Source organism: Antechinus flavipes, chromosome 4, assembly GCF_016432865.1.
Source record: "Antechinus flavipes isolate AdamAnt ecotype Samford, QLD, Australia chromosome 4, AdamAnt_v2, whole genome shotgun sequence".
Lineage (NCBI taxonomy): Eukaryota > Metazoa > Chordata > Mammalia > Dasyuromorphia > Dasyuridae > Antechinus > Antechinus flavipes.
Window position 1 is genome coordinate 250,950,561 of NC_067401.1, and position 9,585 is coordinate 250,960,145.

General features: G+C 32.0%; 1 pseudogene; it reads left to right on the top strand.

Moving 5' to 3' along the window:
- The first annotated feature begins 425 nt into the window (after positions 1-425).
- On the top strand, positions 426-8,391 carry LOC127561489 (heat shock cognate 71 kDa protein-like; annotated as a pseudogene).
- The last annotated feature ends 1,194 nt before the right edge of the window (positions 8,392-9,585 follow it).

Genomic DNA, 9,585 nt, shown 5'->3' on the forward strand with positions numbered 1-9,585 from the left:
TTTTGCCATAAGAATTGACAAGCAAGATGGTTTCAGAAAAATCTTAAAAGACATACAAGAACTGTCACAAAGTGAAATCAACAGAATCAAGAGAACATTATACATAGTAGCAGCTGTAATGACCATGCTAGCACCTAGGGCACCCCAGAATCAGCCCAAGTCAGGATAAGTAAAAGTCCTCAATCTTTATTCTTTGTCTTAGATGCAGGATTGAACACGATGGAAACAGAATCTCTGCAGTCCTTTTCCCCTGTATACCACAGAGATTGTGTCCCTGGCTAGCTTTACTCCACCTTCTAGTCCTTCCTACAGTCCTCTATACACAAATCATTGAGCCAGTACGGATAGTAGAAAGGACCATTTTCCAAGCATATGCATAGAGTATTGTCCAATCAGAAGTTAGCCTCAAGCACTCACCAGTTCCGATGTCAATGCATCCTCATAGTTTCAGCCCTCTACAAGCAGCAATACTGTATGATGAATAACTGAATGCATTGGCTATATTCAGTAACTCAATCTTTGAGTACTCATGATGAAAAATGCTATTTCTCTCCAGAAAAAGAACTGAAGGTGTTTGAATACAGACCAAAGCATTCTATTTTCATTTTTTTCTTTTGTTTTGTTTTATTTTGTCTCACAAAATGACATAAATTTTTATTTGATTACATATGTATAACCTATATCAAATCACAAAGTTGCTGTAATTTGATTATTATTATTTATATGAATCATTCCTTTTTATTACTGTAATACTTTTGTGGAAATTTTGGCTATATTCTTTGGCAATTTATAAATAAGAGGGTTATTTTTATTTATTTATATTCTCTAATAGCTTTGATCCTTTTTATGATTCAACATTTGCTTTCTACCAAAAACTGTGAAAAATAATTTATTTGGTTCTCATCTTAATTTATTTATGATAAGAACTTAAATAGTGAAGTTATGTATCCATTTTGAGTTTTTTAAAAGATAAATAATGATAAGGGATAGTTAAACTTAAGTTGTATCAAATTAATTTTTACTTTTCTCAGGAATAATTATCAGAGAAAATGATTTAACATTTAATTTACATTTTCTTTTTAATTTTTGTATATATTTTGTATTATATAATTCCTTAATTTATACAATAAAACAAATACTTCTATCATGTTTTCAATTTAAACAAACATTGGCTTATTGAGTGTAATTATTTCTTAATATTCCTTATGCAGTTTATTTTCTCCATTTTATTTGTTATTTTTATCGTAATGCTTTATAGTGGAATTTAAGGTTTATAAGTGTTATACTTCTGTATACCTATTTTTCTCCATCATTTTCTTTGGTTGTGTAGATATTTTGTTCCTCTAAGTTAATTTTGTTGTGGCTATTGTTATTGTTCTGCAGAGTAACTACTTGGTTTTTTGATTGATGTGGTATTATTATTATTCTAGTGGCATGAACCAATTATCTCTCAGATCATATATTTTTGAACATCATCTTGTAACTGCATTCATATAAGTATTGTATATGCATAATTGATTGACTTCAAGATAATTTATGCAAATTGTAATTATTTTGAATTGAACTTTCATTTTTGTTGTGTTGTTTTATTAATATCTTTAATTTCTATATTGCCTAAACTTTGCTCCATGCTTTTCCCTTTGTCTGCTTCAAGAATACCATTCTAAATAAAAATGTCTCAATAGAAAAAAAAAAGAAAAAGAAAAAGTAAAAATCAGTAAAATACATCAATTCATTAAAATTATTATTAAATACACTATTTTTTACTTGTAGACATTCCAGCTTAGCGAAATAACAAAAGAAGTACCTTCAGCCTCTTTTTATAGACTAAGCTTGTTCTTTTCTATTTTATAAAATGCATTTTTAATGGTTTTCTATCAATTATTTCCATTTCATTATAATAGTTTTATATGTTATTTTTCTGGCTTAAATATTATTTGAATTCTTATTATAAGCATAGTTTGAGTATAACAAATAAATGTTTGGATCAAATATTATAGTTATTTATGGAATCTAGGAACATGATTTCATTAAAATTTTTTGAAACAATGTTCACTAAGGATATTAATTTTTAATTATTTTTCTTCTTTAATTTTCTCTAACTAGTTTGAAAATGTTTTATTTCTCAGTGTTCAAGATTAATGTTCTCTAGCCATTTAATATAATTTTCCTGTAAATTCACCATAATTTTGTTGTTGTTGATGATTATATTGAATAGTTCCTTTACAGCCATTTCACTTTTATTTTCAAAAATAAAAGTATTTATGATTTCTATTTCAATTTAATATTTTAATTTATATGTAATCTTCTCTTTTTCAGACTTGCTTAATATAACAGTATGTATAACTTCCTGGTAGTATTTTTCTTAATTTGTGACTTCATCTTATTAAGTTAAAAATGGTTGTTTGATTTTCTTCCCTTCTCTTTATTAATCTGATGAACTACAGGTTTATCAATTTTTAAAATTTATTTAAAATTTATTTATTTATTTATTCAAACACCTTTGAAATGAATGCTTCCATTTCCCTTTACATAATTTTAAAGCCCTCACAAAATTCATTTTTATTAGCTTGTTACTAGGATGGCAAAAATACTTTCAAACAAGTATATTTGTCTATTTGATGTAGAATTTTCTATTTGATTAGTAGTATTAGTAGTAGCTGAGTAGTATTTCACTCCAAGCACCAAAGCCTGATAATGAAAAGTATATTGTGACATACCATTTTTCTAAGAAATAATAAAGACCTTTGCATCCCATTGAATTGTTCTTCAAAAAGGAGTAAATGGTCTCAAATGATTTTTGTAGAAATATCAAAGTCACATTTGTCCAAATGTCAAAAGTTTAGGTAGTCAAGAAGAGGAACCAAAATTGAATACAAGGAAGTAAATATGATTTCACATATACTACTGAGGTAGTGTGCTGAAATCAAGTGCTTGATAATGGCTCTAGATAGACATGTTTTATGCAAAAGAAACATAGAGATTTGGGAAGAGATAGCATTGTATATTTAGATAAATTGATTTCACTGATATATGCAAAGATATACAAGAATTCAAAACTAAGGGAAGGAAAATGAATAGATGGTATTCATTGAAAATAAATTGAATTTCCTCATTTAATAAATTGTCATGGGTATGAACAAAGTTGTCAAATGAAAAATTTCAAACTATTAGTAAATACTTGGAATAATAATCGAATAACTAATAATAAGAGAAATGTAAATCAAAACAAGGCTAATGTTTCAATTTGCATCATGTCGAATGACACAAGAGTGGAAAGATACATTGGATTTCGATTGTGATGATCTTTTAATGATAGTCTAAGAGCTTAACAGCAGGGGTTCCACCTATGTTATCTGTCCTGAGATTTTTTTCCCCCTTCCCTTGGTGAACTTATGCAAATCTATTGGACCAACCCTGACCTCTCTTACAGTTGCCAGTCTCACATCTTCAAATATGTTTTAGAGATTTCAAAATGAATATTTTATCAATAGCATACCCTTTTTAATTTGTAACTGATTACCAAAGCCTATTAGTTGGTCTCTTTTCCTAAAGATTCCTCCTTCTAATCCATGCTCCATTGATCTGTCAAATTGAAATTCCTGAAATGCAGTTGTTACCTTTCATTAAATAAAATCTACTGACTCTCTTTTACATTCAAGATCAAATATAAAATCTTCTGGTTTCGGGATCTGTTCAGTATCTATCATATCCTTACTTTTTCTTGTCATCCAATTCAATGACACTGGCATTTTCTTTCTTTATCACACTTTGTCCTCCAACTCTAATCAAGTGCTTTCAGTGACTGTTTCCTAAGAAATTCTCCCTTTCTGTTTCTGATTCTCTAGTTTCTTTTAAGGTCTAGCTAAGTCATTACTTCTGCAAAAAGTATTTCTCAATACTCTATAATCTTAAACCTGCCACCTGAGATTAATAGAATTAATTCTGCTTATATCTTTGTCCAGAGTTGAGTATAAGATCTTTCTCATTAGATTTAAAGTTCTTGAGAAAAATGATTGTTTTTTTTTTGTTTTGTTTTGTTTTTCATTGTATCCTTGGAACTTATTATTGTGAAATTTAGTATGATAGTAATCTGATAATCTGATAGTCATATCTAATTCTTCATGATCTCATTTGAGGTTTTCTTTTTTTTTTTTAATAACTTTTTATTGATAGAATTCACACCAGGGTAACTTTTTACAACATTATCCCTTGCATTCACTTCTGTTCCAATTTTTCCCCTCCATCCCTCTACCCCCTCCCCCAGATGGCAAGCAATCCTTTGCATGTTGAATAGGTTACAGTATATCGTGGATACAATATACGTGTGCAGAACCGAACAGTCTTCTTGTTGCACAGGGAGAATTGAATTCAGAAGGTATAAATAATCTGGTATTGAATTCAGAAGGTATAAATAAAAATAAATAAAGAAAGAAAGAAAGAAGAAAAACAAGAATGCAAACAGTTTACATTCATTTCCCAGTGTTCTTTCTTTGGGTGTAGCTGCTTCTGTCCATCCTTGATCAATTGAAACTGAGTTAGATCTCTTTATCAAAGAGATCCACTTCCATCAGAATACATCCTCAAACAGTATCATTGTTGAGGTATATAATGATCTCCTGGTTCTGCTCATTTCACTTAGCATCAGTTCATGTAAGTCTTGCCAGTCCTCTCTGTATTCATCCTGCTGGTCATTCCTTACAGAACAATAATATTCCATAATGTTCATATGCCACAATTTACTCAACCATTCTCCAATTGATGGGCATCCATTCATTTTCCAACTTCTAGCCACTACAAACAGGGCTGCCACAACCATTTTGGCACATACAGGTCCCTTTCCCTTCTTTAGTATCTCTTTGGGGTATAAGCCCAGTAGAAACACTGCTGGATCAAAGGGTATGCACAGTTTGATAACTTTTTGAGCATAGTTCCAAATTGCTCTCCAGAATGGCTGGATGTGTTCACAATTCCACCAACAATGTATCAGTGTCCCTGTTTTCCCACATCCCCCATTTGAGGTTTTCTTGGCAAATATACTAGATTGGCTTGCTATTTTTTTTCTCCAGTTCATTTTACAGGTGGGTGAAATTGAAACAAATAGGGTTAAGTAAATTGAAGTTAAGGGTCAAACAGTTAGTAAGTGTCTGAGAACAGATTTGAATTTAGGTTTTCCCGACTACAGATCTGGTGTTTTATCCATTTGTCACATAGCTGCCCTTGAATATAATGTAAATGTTAAATAAATGTTAGCTGGTTTACTTGGACTTCATAGGATAGAGGAAAATGAGGCACTGTGTACTTTAGTACTGAGGAAAATTGGGATCATATTGGGTTAATATAGTTTTGTAATAAATGATGTATTATGGGAAATGAAATGAAAATACTAGTCAGAAGTTTACTGTGATAGATGAGGCCAGAGTAAATTGCTGTTTGAAATAGTGTCATTTCATTTTGAATGATGAGAAAATCATGTGAGAGATATGGAAATATAATAGGATTTAATAATAACTTGTATGTAGTCTATGAAAAAAGGAAAATATTCAAGATAACTCATGTATTAACCCTCAGTGATGGAGAAAATGATTTTATCATTCAAAAAATTAGGAAAGACTGGAAGAGGAGTAAGTAACTAGAGAATAAAATGAGTCTTTAGGGGAAGCTTATCTCATTAGGTCACAGACCTCACAAAGTTGAACAGATGGAAAACTTGGTTGTGACATCAATTTTTCATATCAAGTTGGAAAGCTAGAGGTAACTCCTATGCTAAGTAATAGAGAGAAAAGGGTTACATAGAAGGTTTTGACTCAAATCTGTGAATAGCAAAGTAGAGAGGACACTTGTCAGACCCTACTTGTTTCAACATGAAAGATAGTATGATTCAGAATACTTACTAGCATGTCATTTCTATGCCCAATTACTCTCTTTATTTGTGCAGTGATTGTGGTCAAATAAAGGACTTTACATTATGTTTTTATTTCTATAAAATGAATATATGTTTTCATGTGTGTGAAACATAAAAATCAGAAAGCATAAAGCAATGAATAAAAGGATGATTAAAATAGATATTTGAGGACAAGCACTCAAAGCTATATACACATAGACTATATTTTCATTAATCTGCATAGTAGTTGAAGTAGTTATAATAAGTGAAGGTAGGGATAGAATGAATGGTTGTAAATGAATAAGCAAACACTTATTAAATATCTATTATGTGCTAGGTACTTTGATAAGGGCTGAAAGTATCAAGGTAAAAGACCAAGTCTTTTCTCAAAGAGCTTACAGTCTAATGGATAACACAATTTAAAAACAACATTATATCTAGGATGTGTGGACATAGAATAAAAATTGAATTAATCACCAAAGGGAAGGCACTAGAATTCAATTTTTTTTATTGAGTTGCTGGTGTTCCATTGAAGGACTCAGATTGTGGGGATTAAAAATGTCCAACCTAACACAAAAGAAATTGATGCAGAGTGCCAAATCATTGTTATTTTACTAAAGAGTCTATGGTCCCCTCAAATGAAGTCAATTCTCAGATCTTCCCCATTATCTGAAATGCTTCCTTCTTCCAGGTCCTTATTCTTGATGCTAGATGTGATAGCTGGACATTCTAAATAGGCTATACAAAGTATAGAATCCCATAGGTTGATGAATCTGGTTTCATGGGCCAAAAATTAATGCATCTACTAGAAATGATTTGTCAACAAGAATGTCTCAGGTTTGGCAGACCATGTATGTCTTGGCTGACTAACTGGTCACAAGATAGTCACCTTCTCATGTTGAAAAAGAGAGAATGGTCCAAAGGTACAAAAATGAATTGAGGCACTTTCCATGTCATTGAGTCACATCTGCCATGTTGAACTAATAAGGAAAAACAAAAGTGGAGGATTTCTAGTTAACTTCCAGTGATTGAACAAATGATTTTACAATCTGCTTTTCATTGCTCTTGGACCTAACATATAGAACTTATAATCACTACATTTATGAAATCATATCTAAGTTAATAACTCTGATTGAAATAGAGGCCCAAATGAATTGTTTCTCACAAAATGAACATTATTTTTTGAAATTTATTATACTGAAATAAATATAGAAATACTTATGGAGCCTCTTTCATGTTTCAGGCATTGAGTTAAATAAAATCATTACCAACTTATTTATTTGTCTAGGTTAAGTTTTCTATGAGTTAAATTCTAAAGGCCAGTGTTCAAAATGATTCCACTAAAAATAGCTTTTTGCTGCTGCTAATGTCTTGGATAAAAATTCACCTTCCATTCCATTACTCAAGTCAGCATTAAGATTAACTCCCTTTGTGAAGGTATTAACTTGTAAACCACTATTCTTGAGCCCATTTTAAAGAAAAGAATAAATGACCTCTTCCATGGAATAGTGAACACTGTGCAGAGTATGCTAAAAGATACCAAGGCAGATAAAAAATAGATTTATTACATCATCTTGATGGATGTTCCTAGTTAGATTCTCCAAATACAAAAGCTTCTTCAATAGCAAGAGGTTCAAAAGAGTTTGATTTCTGATAGCTGTGGAGCAGCTGTCATTAGATCTAGAGATAAATATGAGAATGTACAAGACTTACTTCTGTTGGCCATCCATTCTCTTTCCTTTGTAATTGAAACTATTAGTAGAGTTAGAATAGATCAGATGAAATGTAATATCACAAATCTAAACCATGTCACTTACTCTGGCATGCTTATTGAAGTTTATGAAGGTGTGAGAACAATGACAAAGGTTCAACAAGTTTGTGCTCACAGGAATTCTACCTCCCAGAGGTGTTCTTTGAAGTAAAGTAACAATTGACATTAATGCAAATGATATACTCAATATTTCTGCAATGGATAAGAGTGCAGGCAAGAAGAACAGGAACACCATCACCAATGGCAATGGTCATTTGACCAAGAAGACATTTACTGTGTGGTCTGGAGGTTGAAATTCAAAATTGAAGATGAAGATGAGACAAGGTGTCTTCCAAGATTTACTTGAATCTGTTATTTTAACATGAAGGCTACTGTAGGGAATGAGCAACTGCAAGGCAAAATTGATGATGAAGACAAACAGGAAACCTTTGACAAATGTCATGAAACAATTAGATGGCTAGATAAAAACCAGACTTCTAAAAAGGAAGAATTTGATCACCACCAGAAAGGATCTGAGATCTATAACCTCATAATTACTAAGTTGTACCAGAATGCAAGGAGCATGTCATAAGGCATGCCTGATGGATTCCCAGGAGATGAAGCAGCCCCATTTGCAGGTTCTGCTTTTCTACACACCATTATAGAGTTTAATCAGAAACACCAGAATAATAAGCATTCCATGCAGCTTTCCAGAAATCAAAAAGTCACATTTATAACCAATGCAATGGAAGTTTAAACATTATAATTGCTGTGCTAATCTGGATATTTAAAATATTGTTCACAGTTTTAAATGTGTGCAAAGGAAGAGAAATAAACAAATTGTACTTATCAGTCCTGTAAACAAGTACAAATGCAATTCTTGTCTTGGAAAAAAAAAATCCATTTAAAATTGGCACCATTAAAAAGTTGTAGCTTGAGTAAGCACAATTATTTGTTTCATTGAACTATAAAGTGGTTGAACCTTCTATAAAACATATCAGAATTATACTAAAGAAGGGGGAAAAAAAGGTAAAATGTCCTTTCACTTACAAAGATTACAAAGACAGAATTTAGAGTGAATACAAAAGATATTTCTAATTAATAATATCCTTTATGCTGTTTCCTGATTATGTTCAAGTCAGATAAATGTAATGCTATAAAATTTCATGCAGGTGAGGCCCAGTGGGATTTTTGAAGCCACATGGGCCCAATATTCATTCTATATTTGTTGTGTTCTTTTTACTCCTAAGCAAAGGAGTATTAGAGATGGAAAAATCTTTGAGATTTGGAAATTCAAGGACAGAGCCAAGATGGTGGAGAACAGACACAATTTTCTATGATCTGTTCTGCTCTTTCTCCAAAACCAACAGCAGATTAAGCCTCTAAACTGGTTTTGAAGCAACAGAACCCACAAATATTTGGAGTGCAACACATTTCTAGAAGAAGATACCTTAGAAGAACTTCAGAACAGAGCTTTCAATCAGGCAGTGGGGCAGTCTGTTGAGCCAAGACCGCAGCACAAGAAGCTTGGAGCAAGGAGCTAGGGAGGGGAGCCAGAGAGTTACTGCATCCATGAACTGGAAAACCATCTGTGATTCTCTTAGTCTACTCTAATCTGGTTGCAGGTTAGTGATTTATTAGATTTGCTGCAAGATATTCCAAAGCCAATACAAAAGATAAATTGTAAGCCACTAAGCTCTGGAAGAACTCGGCAACTGGTAGCAATTATCCAGCACCAGAAATCAGTCAGAAACACAAGCTCAGGAGCAAACTAAAGCAGCTCTCACTCCTTTGCCTTAAGAGCAGATCTCAACCTGTAAAAATGAGCAAAAAAGTAAAAAGAACTCTGAACATTGTAAACTTTCATGGAGAGAGAGAGAACAAACATCAAACCCTAAGGTTCCCAAAAGCAAATCAACTCCAGATGAAGCCCGAAAGGGAGCTATCAGTT